The 19,240-nt window shown below is 40.1% G+C and overlaps 1 protein-coding gene and 1 long non-coding RNA gene across 4 annotated transcripts in view; one reads left to right on the top strand and one right to left on the bottom strand.

The window, feature by feature from the left end:
- HHAT (hedgehog acyltransferase) overlaps positions 1 to 19,240 on the top strand; it is a 157,053-nt gene that overhangs the window by 113,782 nt on the left and 24,031 nt on the right. The gene's annotated exons all lie outside the window — the stretch shown is intronic.
- Positions 11,211 to 19,240, bottom strand: part of LOC107311120 — a 30,807-nt gene continuing 22,777 nt past the window's right edge. Inside the window, exon 3 of the long non-coding RNA XR_004306547.1 lies at positions 11,211 to 14,543. This is a non-coding gene — a long non-coding RNA (uncharacterized LOC107311120). The remainder of the gene's footprint in view (positions 14,544 to 19,240) is intronic.

Below are 19,240 nucleotides of genomic sequence, written 5' to 3'. Positions count from 1 at the left end.
TATACCTATTTAAAAATGTAATATGGACCAACGCTTTTAATCTGTAAAGCAGAGTGCAGATTCAGATCTCATGGGTGGCTGCTTTAGTCTGCATGGCTGGCGCTGATACAACTGCCAAGGGCAGCTTGAACAAGGTAGCTGATCTCAGCACTTTAGCACACCTGGTATGAACAGCAGGCTATTTTTTTTCCCCCATCTTTTTAATTTATTTTTTTTTTCTAAATGCTATGGAGAGGGTTAGGTAGAACTCAGCTTCTGTAACAGTGGGAGCAGAGACTCTGGTGAAGATCTAAACCTGTGAAGTTACTGACATCTACCATCTGGGATAGTAATATATTTAAGGAAATATTGTTCTGACATCATCCGAGCTCTTGTTCATCCTCTCCCCTCCAAGCTTTAAAATTTTTATAGAGATTCTTCTTCTTCTCTCTCATATGTATGGCAGCATTAATTCCAGTTAACAAATCCAATAGGTATCCAAGAGGACTTTGTTCGACAGACCATTTTCTTGTGGCAAAGGATTTATATTGTGTTAATATTGCATTTCATATACACTGTAATGCATGTTTGTGTTGTACTTAGTCACAGGCTTAAATGTGGCTTGCTTGCGAGCTGCCTGCATGCTGGTTTGTATTTGTAGTGTGAACTGGATCTTTTCTGATTATTGTTAATGTCACCTAGAGAAAATTACTCAGCCTGTGAAGGTTGTTTTGACAGTCAGAGCTCTCTATTGGAAACAGGTGGTGTGTTTTCACATCAAAAGGTGATTCTCACAAAAGATCTTGAGAGAACCAGAGAGCTCATTGGACCCTCCAATGATGGTGGTAACTTCATCGTTACCAGTAGAGGTTAGAGCAGCCTCAAAGCTTCTCTATTTTCTGCTGAAAAGTAAATAAGCAGTAAGCCAACAATGGGATGAGCTGTCTCCAGGAAAACATGAATGAGTTTGTCTTCGTCAGTACTTATATTTACTGAAATATTCTAAGACTTTTTTAGTCTTTGTGTTCAGCAGACAGCACTCTTACAAGTCATGAAAGCTGATCCATTGCCCTTAATTTGTTCCTTTTGCTCATATTTTAATCCTTTGAAATCCCTGTTCTTAGACTTTTTGGGGGAAGAATTAAATGCTTCACTATTTTAGTGATTAATTTTACTTCTGTTAATTCTCTGTGAGATCATTCCTTTTGACGGTATTGAATGTTACTTGTGACCATTACAAGACATCAGAATGCACTCTGGGCTAGAGGATGTGTGATGGGTAGCCTGTCATTCTTGGCTGACTGCAGCCTGACAGTAATAATGCTCTACAATAACAGTCACAGATTGGTGTCTGCTTAGGATATCATGGTTGGGGTTCTTTCTTTTTTTCTCCCCCTTCTATTCCCAAGATCATTCTGAATGTGTCTTGACATATATAGGAGAGTGAGAATGGTTTGAGGGCACTGAAGAGCAGACAACTGCCTGAGGAAACTGAGTAGCATACAAATGATTAATGAGGCGATGTATTTGGCACTACTAGCATTATTTTTTGGATAATGTATTCAGGAGGAAGTAAATCAGTAATGGGATTTAAGAAGCACAGAAGGAGATTTCAGTATGATAAATTACATTCACAAAGGTGTTACCAAATGTCAATTGATACTACAGGAGCAAGTAGGATTTTCATGTGAACTGCAAACTGTATGCCCACAATTTTAACTCTGCTGAGCACTGGATTGGAGATGACATTGTGCTTTGCATTAGTTTCATCATTTGCAGTTGGAAACTTGAGTAGCTTCCTTTCCTGCATAAGAAGTATCTGATCATCATCAGTCCTTTATTGGATCCATGGAGAAGCTGATAACTTCATTGCACTTGAAAGTGTCTGTCTCACACCTCACCAGATTTTCAGACAGCAAACAGCATTAATCCTCAAGACCTCAACTTGCTGATTTTCATAGAATGGAATTGCTTTTCCTTCTTTGCATTCCAACTCAGGATAATTCTTTCTGTTTTCAAAATACTTTGTTTTTCTACTGGACTGCTTGGTGTCCTTCAACTTCTTAAGAGAGTTTTTGGAAGCCCATGCATGTGGTGCATGCAAATCTTTCCATCAGTCTTTTTTGTTTCCTCCGTGTCTCTTACAGTTCTTACTGCATGCTTTCCTGTATGCCCACGTGTTGAAGTTTGGCAGCTTAGTGATGCTGCAGAAATGCACTACTTGTATTTCCATAAAGCCTCAGTGATACAGCCTGCCTCCAGTTACGCTGGGGTAATTACAGGTAAATTGATTGCAATATCTACCCGTGCAGAATTTGTATACAACCGTCTTGTAGTTGACCGAAGCATAAGTCATCATTTTACCTTAGGCTAATTTCAGGTAATAAGGTGAAACTGACTTAATTTATGAGTGTAGGCAGGAACTTGATTTTGAAGAAGCTTTCATCAAAGTCCCTTAGTTATTTTAAAGAGAGAATTACTGAGTGTTTCACTTTACCGTATTAGAAACAGGTTTGTGTCACTGTTGGCACTAGTTCTACTAATCTAAAGTAGGAATGCTCACATGGTCATTACTCAGTTTCCTTAATTAAATTGAGCGGAAAACACACCTTTTCATTAAATCGTTGTTAAGCTACGTTTTTGCATTCATAAATGCAGATTGTTAGATAGACATTGAATATTAGCAGTGATGCAACTGCAATCCAAATAGATAATGTGTCTTTAAATTCGTTAAGCCTTAAAGTGAAACAGCTTTGCCCCTTTTTTACATTTTTGTAACCAAAAGCTGAGAAAAACTGTGAGAGTCTATTCTTTCTCTGTGAGTAAGAAGCACTCACAAGGTAATTATCACACACTAACGTATACACAGCGGCTTTTAAAGGTTGAGCAAGTGTCTGAGTTTACCTCTTTGCTCAAGTGAGGTGGAAGTTTGCCTCAGATATAATCTGACAAATGTCCAGGTGCTCAAATATTCAATGGAGAAAAGGGGTGTGCTGAAACACTGTTTTTTTGCAAGATGCTGGGAGGATACCTCCTTGGAAATAACTTTCATGTGCTGGCATTGGTGTTTGCATTTCTTAATTTTCATACTTGGTTTCTTTCAGTAGGTCTAACCTCCTGTCTTATCGATGTGCTCCAGATCTCATAATTGGTAGAGGCTGATGGCAGAATTAGCTGCAATTCTCGCTGCTTCCACATAACTTATTTGAAGTGTTCTGGGCATACTCCAGGATTTCATCTTTCCCCTCTATGACAGTAATTAGCTCTTTGGGTTTATCTCTTAACTTGTCTTCCTAGCAATTTCTGTTTCTTAAATTAATCATTTTGTTTCAGTGTTTTTAATTTCAGCAGTTCTTACAGCTTGGCCATGTAGAAAAGCAATGCCAAAATTCTAAAATAAGGAGTACTGAATTTAAAGTGCCAGAGTTACTACAGAATAGAATACTTATGTTTAATGCTACTGAGCAGACAGCATCACTGTTCTTTATTATATTTCAAGTGGAGCTCAGACATTGTTTGCTCTCCAGATCATAAATATAAGCTGCTGGCTGGCAATTGAGCTTTGATCTTTTGTAGGGTATTTTTGGTGTTTTTCTGTTTGCTTGCTTTGTTTTGTTTTGTTTTTCATTCTGGTTCTACTGCCATGGCATTATTTTTTATTTTTTTTTTTTCCTTGAAAAAGGCGGGGGGAAACTGTTTGCTAGAGAGATGGTATGAGGGAAAATTTAGGTTAGATGTTAGGAGGAAATTCTTTACTCAGAGGGCAGTGAGGCTCTGGCACAGCTGCCCAGAGGAGCTGTGATGCCCCATCCCTACAGGTATTCAGGGCCAGGTTGGATGGGGCCCTGGGCAGCCTGAGCTGGTGGGAGGACAGCCCTGCTTACGGCTGGGCTTGTGATCGAGTGAGCTTTGAGGTCCCTTCCAACCCCAACCATTCTATGATTCTCTTCAGAATATGAGTTTCTAATTGAGATAATTTCAAAAGGCTCCAGGTTTTATTAATAATTTCTGATTGATTGTGAAGTCAGATATGTGGACAACTGCTGGACCTTTAGGAACTGAAACTGCTCCCCACTGTGGTCTGAACTTTCAGTACTCCTTGCTTGTGTGGACAGAAACTTGTGAGGGAATGGATAAATGCTTATTGACCATCATACTATATGTATATAAAACAAATAACTAAACAGGAGTGCATTTGTGGAAGTCATCCACTGAGGCCATGTTTTCAACTTTGTAAAAACAAACAAACAGCAAGGCAGGAAAATCACAGCAAACAGAACTTTCTGGGTTTTTTTTCCATATGTTGTGTTTTTTATCTGTTTTATTTAATTATTTTTTCTTTTGAAGGAGGCAAGACTTACATTTATATCACTTTTAAAAGTTACTATATGACAAATATTTTTTTTCTGGCAATTCGAGTTAAACTGTGTAAATCAAACTGAATTTGAAAGGAGAATTTACATTGAAGAATGAGATTTCATCCCATAGTTTAAAAGAAGAGGTGAAAATAAATGACATAGCTTTGCATAACAATGTGATCATTACCGTGTTAGCATTGCTCCAGAATACCCTATTAGCATATGAATTTTTGGGGTGCCTGTCGTTTACTTATTTTTTACCTTAATGGCAAAGTGCAAGAGGCAAAGTCAACACTGTTTGCTCCCATCACCATCATGCTCTTTGCTATAGTTGGACCTGCAGTAACTAATTATAGTTCCTTCAGGACACTTAGGAATTCTTCTTCCAAGTTTCTGTTTGCATTTCTCCTGGAACGTCAAGAATAACCTTGTGAGGATAGTTTGACATTTCTGCAGCTGCACTCCATTCTGCTGTTTTGCTTATTACCAGATTTAGGATTTTTTCTATGTTCTTTATCCAGAAAGAGAACAGATTTATCTGACATCATTAGTTTGTTTTAAATCATGGTTGCTTATCACTCTTACCTTTGTCATCACAAAGGTTGTTTGTAGATTTTGTTATCTATGTATTTTCTGCATTATTTTACTAATTATGCAGGGCAGCACATCTGCTCTTCGTTTAGATGAGCCCAACTGCTCTGCAGCTACCTTTTCATGCTTAGTGCTTTGGGAGGGGCAGTTGATACCCTATCAAGCACAGCACCTAGCTCTTTGGAAATGCTGGGCTGATGTCCTTGAAGAAGCACAAGGCTGTATTAGCAAAGATGGGTCTGTTGGATGATGACACGCTGGATCAGGTAGGAAAGGGAGAGTTTTCCTTTTTTTCTGTTTCCTGTCTTGCTAATCATGGGAGTATCTAAGTAGTGGAGTATTTGATGAGTGGCCTGTTGTCTGCATGCCTAAGATGTTCGGGTTGGATATTAGGAAATATTTCTTCTCAGAAGGAGCAGCGAAGCAGTGGCACAGGCTGCCCAGGGAGGTGGTGGTGGTGTGGCTGTCTCTAGAGGTGTTCAAGAACACCTTGTGGAAATGTGCACTGAGAGTCATGGTTAGTGGGCACAGTGGGGTGGACTGGGGGCTGGTCATGACAATGTTTTTTTCCAGCCTTAATCATTCTGTAATGCTTAAGTGGGGCAAAGCAAGTTCAGACGTGATTTACTGTTTCTTTTTTTTTTTTTTTTCACATCTCTCTCTGCTCATGGTGTTTATCAGGACAGAGTACCCTGTAAATGTTATCAATGCTGTGAACCCATTGCCTTTATTGCGAAGGTAAATAAATCCTGAACAGGCTTCAAAATGTATTAGCAATGGAATGTATCCATGATCATGAGCTGTATTTACAATGCCTTTCCTCCCACAAAGAGAGAGAGAAATAAATAGAAAGATGACAGGGAAGTGACAGATATGGAGATGGTGGATGCAATTGCCCGATTTATTGGCTTAGAAAAGAGGAAACAATTGATTTAAGTTATTGTTCTGCATAATGGTGAAACTTTTCCTGAATACCAGGTGAGAGCTGACACAAAGCTCAGCCTTGTATCAGCATCTCCGGAGCCTGGGGTCTGTCACTGCTTCATCAGTTTGTGTGCAGGAATGGCAGTTCAGGGCTGAAAGCAGATTAGCTTCTTTTAATTACTGTAAATCTCTTCAACATATTCTCTGGTGGATTTAATAAATAATTAGTTGCTGCTGGAAGCAACTGAGGTTTTATATACAGAAGGAGTAGAGATCAGTCAGAACTGTATCAGGCCAGCTTTGCATTTGTTGTTGAGTGACAGTAGCAAGATCCATTGAGGCAGCTGCCCTTTCAGGCTAAGATCTGTAAGAGCTGAAACCTCTTCATTCTCCTCAGTTCCCATCTAGATGTAATATTGAGGGGATGAATTTGTGTTCAGGGGACCGATTGTTAGCAGCCTCTGTTGAAAATGTTTTACTAAATGACTTATCTGGGCTAATGCAATTAAGCTTCTTATGTCCTCTAGCCAAGCCAAAAAATTACCTGTTTTAGTACTGTGCAGTGCTCACAGGCTTTCTGCCCTTGTGCACACAAGTGGTGAGGTGCAGGCAGGGTCTGCATGGGCAGGAGCCTGTGCCAGAGGCTGAGGGCCTGCTGGCTGCTGAACACTTGTTCCTTCAGCCTGGGTTTATTGGGTAGCATGCTTAGGTTTTAATTTCAACTGAATGGAGTCAGTTCTGGCAGGGCCTGATCACTGCGTGACACAAATCAAAGAGCTGTGAGCAGAGACCGTCAGAGATGTCACTTCAAAAGTAAATCTGGTCTGTCTGAAAGTGAGTTTTGGCCTTTTATTTCTTTTTAAACTCTCCCTAATGCACTGTGTCAAGAAGATCCAGCATGAGCTAGATAAGTAACGCTTAACTTGGGGTGAGATCTGTTGTTTAAAGTGAATCACAGGTGAAAAGCCTGTTGTCACAGAGCCCCTCTGTGCAGCATGGGAAGAGGCAGCAGTCTGCAGTGGGCTGGAAAATCTCCAAGGTGCTTCTCACCCTCATCTGTTTTCGTGCTGTCTGGTACAGTGATAGATTTTTGGTTTCTCAGATTTCAGTTTAGCTTTTAGATTTACTTGAACTGCTGTAGCGGTGAAATGTAGATGTAGTTGTTCGCTGGTGAGTCTTGCAGCTGAGTGTGGCAGATAAAACAGCTTATCTCTCTTCTACTATATTGTTCAACATTTCTAAAAGTTGTTTCTAGTTTCAAATGGGAACAATACAGAGAGGATTAGTTTTATCTTAACAAATGCAACAGAATGCTGCAAAAAAGAGATGCAGAGGCAGCCAGGCTGAAACCCTTCCTAACTGAGCTTCTGTGTAAGAATGCTGACAGACAGTCCAAGGTTCCCCTCTATGCTGGACCCAGTATTCACGTTTGGTTTTTATTTCATTTCATTTTTTTCCTGTCTCCTTTTCTACTTCCATTTTTGTTTTTCTTTCCTATTTTGACGTACTGTTTTCACATACTCTCCCCAGAATTTCAATTTGGCCTTATCTACTCATTCTAGAGATCTTTCCTTCTTTCTCTTGTTTACTTCCTTTTTTTTTTCTAGCCTTTTCTTGACATCTTCTCAGCCTACCTTTTGACCATCTTTGGCATTAGTTGTGCACCAGCCTAGTTTCATTTGTATCCTTAGTAGTAGTGTATCCTTGCTGTAGTGCATATAGTAATGTCTTATTCCACTTTAAAGCAAGGAAGAATCTCATTTTGCTTCTACAGAAAAGTGAGATCCCCAGCAGCCCACTGAAATGGCTGGTCACAGTCACCACCACACAGAGCTCAGGCTTCCCTATGCCTATGTAGCACTGAAGCAGCAACAAGCACATACTGAGCACAGGTTCTGCAGGGCCACAGAGCTGGAGAACTCTTTGAGCAGGGAGGGAATTATCAGGGCAACTCATATTGCTGAGCTCTCCTGAGTGTGCCCTTGGCATGCCATGAAGCATGTTGTGGGAGCCTTTGTAGGCTTTAGCTCGTGGCTGCCAAGGGCAACCTGCTCCAGGAGTCCTTTCCAAAGCAGGTTTCTTTTCTATTTCACCTCCACTTAGCCTGACGCAAAAAGGTGTTTGTGCACTCTCTTGACTGCCCTTGATTGATCCTCATCAATGGCAGCCACTTTAAAGCTTAATTGCTCTAGCTCGTTTTTTGCACATTAACATAGTTCTATAAATCACTGTTTCTCCCCACGATTTTTCATTGTCTGATACTCTTTGCTTGGAGCAGTCATCCAATTGATGGGTCAGCAGCAGATCTTACATGAGTTATGGTTTTGGCTCCTGAACCTGGTGTTTAAAAAGATGGAAACAGAGAAGCGGGACATGTTCAGCTTCTAATTACATTTGCTGTGGCTTCAGCTGTGGTGTGGGCTGAGTCCATGTCAGGCTTAAAGCCCAGTGCGTTAATGGTCCAGCCAATACAGTGATACCGCAAGGTGCCAGAGCCCTATCACCACTGATGCTCATCATCTTCACCGTGAGTTTTATGGTGCTGTATGCTGCAAAACCTTCCAGCTTTTGACTCAAATCCTTCTTGTTTAAAAGGAGAAAATAAGGCAGTGTTTTATTTACCAAATTGCCTATTTTACAGCAAAATTGATGATGGAATTAGCAGGAGGAGTAAATGGGAGCAAGCAGAGAAATGGTGGCTTTGTGGGTGTACACAGAATCACCTTTGAGAAGTCCTTTGCTCCTGGGAGCAATGCTGTCTTAGTTGTATCTTACCTACCTGACACAATTGCAAAGTTGTAAGGGCTGTGCTGAGTCTGATGGAGGAAATGAGCCTTGTAGAAATTGCTCATTCTTGGTAGAAAGGCAAACAAAGGGATGTATTGACCATGTGCACGTAGCATGCTGAGTCTCTTCCTTCTCTGTCTGTGGCTAGACAGAGGACTGGCACTGTTATCCTTAAATGAGATTCAAACCACAGAAGCTACAGACGAAGATAAACTGAATACCTGGAAGCATTAACAAGTGTTTTAGTGGCTGGCACCTAAGTTGAAGAGTTGGATCCATAAAACTTGGGATGCAAAGAGTTCCTTATTTATTGCAGAATTCTACAAGTTACTAGGTGAAAAAGCACAAGGATGCCAAATTCAGAGTACTGAACCTAAATTATGCAGTCAATAGAAAAGCGGGGAATAGGAAACTCCACTTTAACAACTAACTAATAAATCTATTCTGAGAGAATATCTGCAGTGGTTTTGTTGCAGGGAATCACTGCTTTTGCTACATGGAACTTAGTGGGATTCTGCTCATGCTGCTAACAAGTGACAAAAATCTGTCTTTCATGTAGGTAAAATTAGACTGTGCTTGGTAGTATTTCTCTGTAATAATGGGCTCCCTGCTTTTCTTTACTCATTTGTATTTGAGCTGGTTATAATTAGCAGCAGCATACATTTGGCACGCAGCTTTGGGCAGATGGCCACAGTGGTTAGCAGAGCTGGATCTTAGGAAGTAGCCACTGCTGGCCTAGTGCTTCTCCACCAGCTCAGGTGTAGCAGTTGACCCTGCTGAAACCCTCTCTTCCCAAGCATTAGATTTTTGGATGTTAGTTTTATTACTGAGCCAAACTTCAGGTCTTATTTGACAGTGGCTTTCCAGTAACTTTGAGCACATCTCCCAGTTCTTTTCTAACTGAGCAAAATCAGGCATTGGGGAAAAAAAAAATCCTTACTGTGATGTGCAGATGAGTTTATCAGCTTGTCTAGTAACGTTTTCCTGACATCCTCCATTAAATCTGTTACTTCTTGATGCCATGCAGTGTTGTTAAAGGGCAGTAGGGAACATCATACTTTATTAAATCCAGGAAAAGCCAAATCTGAATAAGTTGTAGCTAATTATAAATTCAAGTGGAAACATGATGTGATGTAGAAGGAAATTATACAATTCCCCTTCCTCATTTGTTGTTGTTGAATAATTGTTGTGCTCACTAAATGTATTAGTCTGGTTTTCCTGAAAAACAGTCTCTCGTTTTTTTGTTATATTGTTTCTTAAATTAGTCACCTCGAACTTTTAGGACGATGATTTAACATAAAGGCTGAAATTGCAAAGCTTATTTTGAATAGCTGAGGGAGGCCCCATCTACCTTCCCTTCCTTACCTGAGAGCATGTACTATAAAATGGTAAAGGGAAAATGTCACATCAGGACTGTGAATCAGTGTCCCTCAGATCTTCTCCTCAGCATTGCCAGATGTGAGTATCAAAACATTGGAAGGATGATCACAAAAACAAAACAAAAAAATCAATAAGGCCTTGAAAATAATTTCAGAGCTTCGTTTAATTTCCATTTTCTAACATAATTTTAGCCCATAATTTTTGTGGCCCTTGACTGCAATCTAATTCTGTTCCAGGTGGCTGTCCCAAAGTACAAAGGCTGAGTACAAACTGTAGTTTGGATGAAAAGCTGAAGTTTTTATGCAACTGCAGGATCTGGGGCTTCTGTAAAAAATAAATGCTACATTTCACATGATAGGAAGATAGCTTCAGATAGGAGTTCAGCATTATTGTTTCACTTCATCTCCATCTTGGGAGTGATTTCCAGCTCAAGAAAGTATGCAAGAAAATGCAAACTTTGTAGGTGAGAGTAACCATACCAGGAGCATTCAGGTTGGACTTGCTGAGGCTGAAGGGGAAACGTATTCCCTTCTGTGCACCATGGTTATGTTCTCTCTTTCTTCAGTACATCATTTTTAGTCAATTTCTAGGAGCAGTAGGGTTTCTTGGTTTTGTGTTTGGATTTTTTACTGAGATATCCTATAAATTCTTCTCTGTTAGAAATGTTTTGGGGTATTCAGCCTGGTTGTTCCATGTGAAGAGAGAACAGTATCTGGGGAAGGTGAACTCTGCTCATCACCTTTATTTATTTGAAAAGATGAGAGCCTTTAGCCCATTATCTTTCTGCATTTTGCAGATGTTACTTACATAACCTTCCTGTTTTTCTGCGCTCCTGCAGAGAAGCCCTGCTTTCAGTAGACTTCACACAGAGGTGAACTGATTTGTCTTGTGTTGCCTATTAAGACTGTAGCAGAGTCCCAATGGGAAATTAGATTCTCTTAATTCTGGTCTAAAGCTCCATCCTCTTATTCTGGTTTGAATTTTCTATTTGAAGTGATGCATACACAGTATAAATCAAAAGCTTTTGCAGATCGTATAAGCTGTTGATTGTCATGAGACTTGTTAGCTTAGGGAACTAAGCTATAGGGGAATACATGGAACAGTGATAGAAAATCGGGTCAAACAGAACAAGAAAAATTAGGCCCATCTGTCTGTTTGTTTTACATCACATATGTAAGATGCCAACTACCCTTTGTTTATCCCTTGGCTTTATTTGCATAGCTGTGTTATAAACAGTACATGATACAGTTAGGGCACAAGCATACTCATAAAGCATACTAAATAATAATAACGTGAATGATGTGGACTACGTGTAAAAGAGCAGTATACACTCATTGGCTTGCATGATGGCATAATATGAACAACAAACATGAAAGTGTAAGGCCAGAGTAATAAGTAGTCAGAGTCATTCTGAGCAAAACAATCTGCATAGAGCAAATTAAAAACAAAACAAAACAATATCACTGTACCTGTACACTCATTTTCTGACCTTGTGCTTTTTTATATGTCATGATAATCCTGCTCTGTCAAAGCAGTCTGTATGCAGAGCAGCAAACATGGCTATAAGTTATCATGTTGAGTTCCTTTAGGTTCTCTCTAGGAAGAAGTACTTCAGGCAGTAATAATGAATGGTGGGAAGAGAATGCCCTAAATAAATAAATGGGGTTTTAACAAATTTATTGCACACCACTTCCTTATGCATGTATCTCTGTGTATTCAAAGGAAAGAAGTAAGTAAACATGACATCCTACCATCTGAAGCGTTTGCCAGATGTCTCATGCTTGGAGTCAAGTCCTACGATCACGAAAAGCAGTTGAATCTAATCAAAAGTTGACTCTGTTCTTCTCTGCTTGATCTTATACTCAGCAGAGAGCTTGTCAAATAAAGACTGCATCTGTGAAAGAGCAGCTTCTTAGAGAACAGGAAAATCTGTTGTCCTTAAGACATGGTTCCCAATATTCAAATCCTGCTGAACATAATGAGGCACAGAAGAACAATAGACACAGTTCTAGTCTTGTCTAATTCCTGCTGATGTCCAGGGAGTTCTGGATGCTCCAGGAAACAAAAATTACAAGTTTTGTAGCCCCCACTGCAACACTCAGGGAGTGAGTCATTGCATGTTTGCATGACATTGAACCTCTGGAACAGCAAAAGGGTCTTCCAGGGCTGTTCTACAAACAGATACTGTCAATAGGGCAAATAAAAATGCCAATGTACTGCCATATAAATGGGGTTGACAGTGAGATCTGTTTTTCACTGGGCATGTTATCACATTATCAGTATTCTGTGATCATCACCGTTTTCTCTTCTAGAAAGAGAGACCCAGAACAAAAATCAAATTTGAGCTGATGAAGAGAACGGGTACAAACAAAGGAGGTCTTCCAGTAACAGCATTGTGTGTGTGGGCCACACACATGTGACTGACTGTAGTGTGATGTTTATATCTTACAGTACCATTCACTCTCTGCTGTGAAATACAGAAAAGTCAAGTGGAGTCTGTTCACGTTAAAAAGCAAAGTTTTTTTTGATTGAGACCTGGGGACTCATCTCTGGCTTGGATTGTATGCAATAGAGAGAAAATTAATTTGGCAGGAAGGTGGGAAGGATTCTTTCCTTCACCTAAAGCCACCCCCTTGGGTCACTCCTCCCATGGTGAAGGACTGCCAAAGCAAACGTGCCCATCTTACATGCTAGGATGTCTTCCAAGTTCTAAACAATGCCAGTGTCAGGAATTCTGCCGTTTTCTGAATGTGATCTTGCAAACTCTGCAAGCATAAGTAAGATGGTGGAAAGCAATTGTTACACATTTCTTTCCTGCTTAAACGTCTTGTAGAGCTGGTAATTAATAAGCAACGGGACATTAGGCTGATCATAACTTTACTGGATGGATGGTAAATTGCTTAACACTGAAGGTAGTCAGAAAGTACAGTAAATTTGTTATCTGTCAAGACCTTTCACATCTATAGAAATGACAGCCATTTCTGTATGGAACAGAGCACTCTTTAAGAAATTATTTATAATTGTGTGGAAATTCCACCTTGGAATCTTCAATTTTTCCCAAGTACAGTAGTGTCTTTTCCAGTCAAAACATGAGACATTCTGGATTGAACAGCAGCATTGTATGTGATCTCTATGTATGTATCCTCATAGAGATGTACCTAAACAGAAACAGTGGTTCAGGACTACACAAAGATTAAGAATGACCTATTGAGTCTTCCAAACAAAATTCATAAGGTGCGCCTTAAGTTTACTGTATTAATTCTGCTCAAATCTGCTTCTGCTTACACATAATGCCCTAATAAAGCAGGGGGTCAGTTTCTTCTGCGTGAATGCAAAAGGAGTGCTGCTAGTATAAGACATGATTGTATCAACCAGAGCATGCTGACCGACCTGCAGCCCCTGTCCTGTGGGCTGGATCCTGCCACGCAGGGCTGCTGAGCACAGTGCTGCACGTCCTGCAGGAAGGTGATGGGGAGCAGGTGCTGCTGACTCACAGCCGATGAGAATGCTGATGCTCATCAGCAGCAGCTGCCTATGAGTAACGCTGCTTCACAGGAAGCTTTTGTGTGCCTGTGGCTGTTTTTCCTAGCAGTTTCTCTTCTTCTTTCTCCTAAGGTCAGCTCTTCTATTAAGGCGATCAAAGCGTGTCTTCAAGACAGGAATCAAAACAGCTTCAGGTGATGAGCACATTGATCGTGTGTGCACCTGCATGCTCCCTATCAGCGGGCTGTATGAGCTGTTCCCTGGCAGCCCGGTGCCCACCTGTTCATCAGATCTCAGCTCCGAGTGTTCATAGGTGATTGCTCACATGGCCAATTGTTCTGTGCAGTGAGGCTGCCTCCTATTCTGTATGTGGAGTGAAGCTGGGAGTGGGGGTCTTGCCTTGCAGCTCTGCTTCCATCACTGCACTGCACCTGAGAGATGCAGGCCTCCCCAGGACTTGTCCCCACCAAACACACTATGCTAGAGCATACAGGTTGGCAAACAGAAAAGACTTGTTAAAGCTGGATGACCAGTCACCTATTGGTAAGCTTCTTGTCTTTAATTTGTGGCTTGTAAAAGAACCAATAGGTTGTTAATCCTTTCTGAAGAGCTTCCATCCCCAGCTTTTGCTGGAGGACTGAGTGGAAGCAGAATAACTGGCAGCCTTTTAAAATTCATGTTTTAACACACTGTGTTGTGGACGTCACTAAGCAGGAATTACATTCTCACATTTGAGCAGTTCAGCCCTTTGAAGAGGCACTTCTTAGCTCATCCTTAAAAGCTTTGGGCCATTTCTTTGTGATTGTCTGCAAACACAAGGACAAGGCTAACAGGTTGCTTCTCAAACCTTGTCACGTTTATTTGTGTTCTTGAAGGAAGCGAGTACTGCAGAAAGCTTCTCTGTTAGGGCTGTGATGTAGGAGAAGTGACTCAGGAGCAGTGTTGAAAGAGCTGTTTGATCAATCAGAAGGGACAGTTGCAACACTTTATTCTCTGTGCGTTGGCAGGCACTGACTCTTTGGCATCTTGGAGCCACCTTCACTGCAAAGAAAAAAAAAAAAAAGATGTTGGATTCAGGAGTTGTATTTCTTTTAACTGCATAGGAAGTTGTAGGGGAGTTTCGTGAGGGTTTATTTGTAAGAAACTAAGCACACAAGTTATTGTTAATTAGGCTCTTGCTGTCTAGAGCTGCAGATTCAGATGTCAGTATGTTTTGGGTCAGGAAAGTTCTTAGTCAGCTACAAGTACCTAAAGGCTTTGTGTTGAATCCAGCACATTTCAACATGTTTCATTCTGCAAGCATCAGATTCTTTAAATAAAGAGAAGTTCAATACTCATCATAAAGTATTAGAAGTCCTGGATGGAGTCAGTGGATTGCAAAAACACCAGGTCACCTCTACCCTTAGGTTAATTGAAATCCTTCAACGATTTTTGCCTGTAACCATTGGCACACCCAATTCAGTGTTTTACAGTTGCTCATATTCAGTCTGTTCTGAAATGTGCCTGTTTCTGGAGCTCTGTAGAAGATGCAGGACTAAACATCGGTCTAGTTTCAGACATAGTGCAATATAAATGTCTGTTATTGGTTTCTTACTCTCACATATACTGCAATGCAGCATATATGGCTGGTGTTTCTGCTGTGTGCCTTGAGCTCTAGGTGTAGTGTGTGGATGATTTCTTGATTGTTCAAGGCATTAAATGATGATTTGATTGAAAAAGGCTTCAGCAGATTTGAAGCTCACTGCACTTTTTCTGATTTTTATATCCAGTTATCTGCACTTGGCTAATTTTCTGGAAGACAGATGTGTTCTTTTGTTGCTGTCCTCATAAAAATATTTAATTACAATAGGAAGTCATAACCCTTCTCAGTCAGAGGCAGCTGCAGTCCCTACCTCCCAGCTCTGTTTAACAACGACTTCAGATTGCCCGGAACCGAGCAATGACCAGGTCAGTCTGTCCATGCTGGCAGCGTGTCTGGCTGCAGCCTGCTCAAAATCATGCAGCAGCAGCTAGAGCTGTGCCTGCTGGAGGGCAGTGTGTTCGAGGAGAGCTTGGGCTTTTAAAGATGCAAAGATCTCAGAGCTGCTGAGAAACTGGCCAGGCTTGGGCCCCAAAGCAGAGGAGCTGTGGTCACTCACACTGGTGTTTCAGGGGGCAGAATCAGGCTGCTGGCTATCTTGCACCCCACAGTTGTTCTCCAGATGAAGTTCATAATCTCCATGATGCTAATGCCATCAAACTTCATTTTTTCTTTAACAAACAGAACCACACTGAAAACTGCCTGAAAACTTATTATTTCAAATTATTTATTTATTTTTGATGCAGCAGAAACGCTTTGGTGTGCTGAGGTGAAAGCATTGCACTGCCTGCTATCTCTCTCATTAAATGCCTGGGCAAACAGCTTCCTCGACCAGTTCCTCTCACAAGCACTTTGACAGCATATGCAGAAGTAGGACATTTAAAAAACACACTGTGTGTTTTTATTTAATAAGGATACCCCTTTCAGTGAGTTGAAATCAAATCTCAGTGTGTCTATATATGAAACAGATTAGCATAATTATCTCAGAAATATACTGCTGCAGAGAGAAAAACTTTGGAAAAAAAAAAGCTGTCAGCATTGTCTGCCTGCTTTAATCTTGATTTATTTGATCATAATAAGTGTCTTGGCTAAAAGCAGGTGTTCCCTGGTAAATGTGGTCTGATTTGTTATCTTACAAGGAGGTGAAAAAGAGCTATGAAAAAAGAATGAATTGCCAGCTCCCTAATTAATCTGTTGGTTTTACCAGAATACAATATCCCTGACAGTGACATACAAAGATGATGGTTCTTTGTGATACGATCTGTTTCATGCTGCAGATTTAATAAATATATATTACAATCTTTAAAAGGAAAAGAAAGGGAGAAGAATAGGGAGAGAGAAATCCACACTCATGGGGTACTAACAGATGAGTACATAGAAATCAATTTGATCATCCCTATTTGTCATTTTTATATGCAGTTTTGAAGGAAAACTAATTAAAGTAATTGAAGTTATTTCTTTTGGTCTAGCATCCATTTAAATCCCCTTGAATATGTAATGAACATGGGTAATATAACAAAATAGCTAAACTGAGGTGGTCTCTATTCCTGTCTTCCCCTTTTGTTGGGTGTAATCATACTTGATAGTAAATACAGAAAATATGCAGTGATGGTCTCACTCTAAAATACAATATCTCACTTTATCAGAGAAGGAAAACCAGGGTTGTTTCACTGTTAAAGACTGCTGACATGTTTTAAAATCAGTAAATGTAGTTAAGCATGGTTTTATAACACACTTTATCAAACTGTTCTGGCTCAAAAGGAAGTTCCACATGTCTGTGTGGAAAAGGCTGGTAGTTGGTCATGATCTTTTATCTGAGTTCATAGAAGGAAGGGCGGAAGAAAGGAAAAGAAAGGAAAGAAAGAATTCTTGATCCAGCTTATTTTTCTTCCACCCAACGAACAACCAGACACATTTATTTTGAAAGGATGGTGTCAGGCAGGAAATACAAGGGCACGTAGCATCTTCTTTTCCTTCTGAGTGCACTAATGTTGAAGTTCAGGGCACTGTCACCTCTCTCACTTCTGTTCCTGCCTTATTTTTTGGTAGCTGATTTTTAATGTTGTCGATGGAAGTATCAGTTGAAACAGATGAGCCAAGATAATAAAAAGCTTAACAGTGCAGTTCTGTAATAACTAGCACTGTACACTGCTCCTGAAACAGGGCAGGAATGAGTTGCCTGCCAGTTCACCAATGATGTAGAGAAGAAATCAATTTTGCTTAGAATGGTAAGACCTTGATTTGATTCCTGAGAAAGAGGAAAACAATCATGCTGGTTGTCTGCCTGCCACGCATGAACGTTATCCAGTAAGTAGGAGCTCTGCTGTTCTACGTGGCTGTAAAGCATCCATGAAAATTAAGCAGCAGAAGAATACTGCCTGCAGCAAATATTTTCATACAAGTGACTTAAAAGAATGAGAACAGCTGGGATAATTTATCCTTTTATAATCCTCTCAAATCCGCATAATTTCTGCTCAGTGAGGCAATTTAGCTACCAGCATTGTCTGAAGCTTGACATTCCAGTCACACAATTGACTAGTTGCAGTAATATTTATCGGTTGTCTCCATTTATTATAAACAGAGTTCTCCCGATTTGCTCGTAGTGAGGACCTTGTGGCTGACACAGGAACTTGGGCTGTTAGCCATGAAATGCTGAAGTTCATCTTCCTGGATGGGTTCTTCTCACAAACTGCTTTCCTGCATTCCGTGCAGAGACTGCATTAAGCTGTATGAATTTGGTTAAATGAAGATCTCCAGTGAGCACTGATTGTGACATGTAGTTGTCACTGATGAACACAGGTTTTACTAAATTTGATTCAAAATACTTAAAAGCAATGCTCTTTAAAGTTATTATCATAGAATCATAAAATGGCCTGGGTTGAAAAGGACCACAATGATCACCTGGTTTAAACCAGGTGCCCAGAGCCACATCCAGCCTGGCTTTGAATGCCTCTAGGGATGGGCATCCACAACCTCCTTGGGCAACCTGTTCCAGTGCATCACCACCCTCTGTGTGGAAAACTTCCTAATATCCAACCCAAACCTCCCCTATCTCAGTTTAAAACCATCCCCCCTTAATGATGAGCATCTCAATGCTACATTTCAATTCTTGGGCTGTTTAACCTAGTTATCACTTGCAAATAAACTAAATAGTACGCTTCTCTTCCATAACTGAGTAAACAATTATCACCTTTCACCATTTATCACCTCCTAAAAATGGATAAACACATGATTTTGTGCCATATTGCTACAAAACTTCTATTTGGAATACATTTTCTCAAAAAGCTTCATCTGTTTATAAGAAAACTTGAGCAATCACACACAAAAAAAGGCAGGGAAAGAGCCTTAGTGTGAGATTTACTTATTTTTTAATAACGCGAGCTTTTATCACTTAATGCGCTTAGGAAAATATTGTGACGTCTGAACATTACATATAGTCTGACAATCTTTAATCCCTTTCATTACATTGTTACTTATATCTTTTGAACGTTACTGTCCCCTCATGCCAGAGGTCTGTACTGTGACAGGAGACTTTGCTTATCTTTAAGATTTTGAGATCATTTCCTTTGCTTGCTAAAGTTATCGTGCAGTTTTAATGCAATGATAAATAGAAAGGCAGATGGTAAAAATAGCGTGATTTTTATTGTTTAGCGTCTTGTAACCTGATAGGAGGGATGATTTGCACCACTGGAAAGAGGACATGAGCTTTTTGATGCTTCATAGCTTCAAGGTTAATACAATGTTTGGACATTGCTCCTGAATATAGAAAGATTACTTCACTCGTGCAAGTCATAAGACAGTTTGTGGGAAGCAAACAGATTTAACATAGTGTCAACACTCAGAGTTTTGTTGTACTTTCTTGAAATCAAAAATAAAAAATATGCATTAAAAATGTAGGAATTTCTTGACATAAGTGCTCTTCAAAATGTAGGAAGAAGGAGGAGGGAATTCATATTTTTATAGTTTTTATGCCTTATTTCTGAGAACTTTTGAAGTTTGGGTTCATTCTATGAAAAGCCAATGTTTTAAAACTCTGTACTGTTAAATTCTAAGGTGGACGTACTGCTCTCAAATACAATGGAGGGAAATAGAAAAAGAAATGCTGCGGGTGTTGATGAGCTGCACACATGTTCCTCTTGCTTTAAATTTGTTCAGCTCT

This window comes from Coturnix japonica, chromosome 3 (genome assembly GCF_001577835.2).
Source record: "Coturnix japonica isolate 7356 chromosome 3, Coturnix japonica 2.1, whole genome shotgun sequence".
Taxonomy (NCBI): domain Eukaryota; kingdom Metazoa; phylum Chordata; class Aves; order Galliformes; family Phasianidae; genus Coturnix; species Coturnix japonica.
The sequence above is the reverse complement of the archived record's forward strand: the minus strand, read 5'-3'. Positions and strand labels throughout refer to the sequence as shown.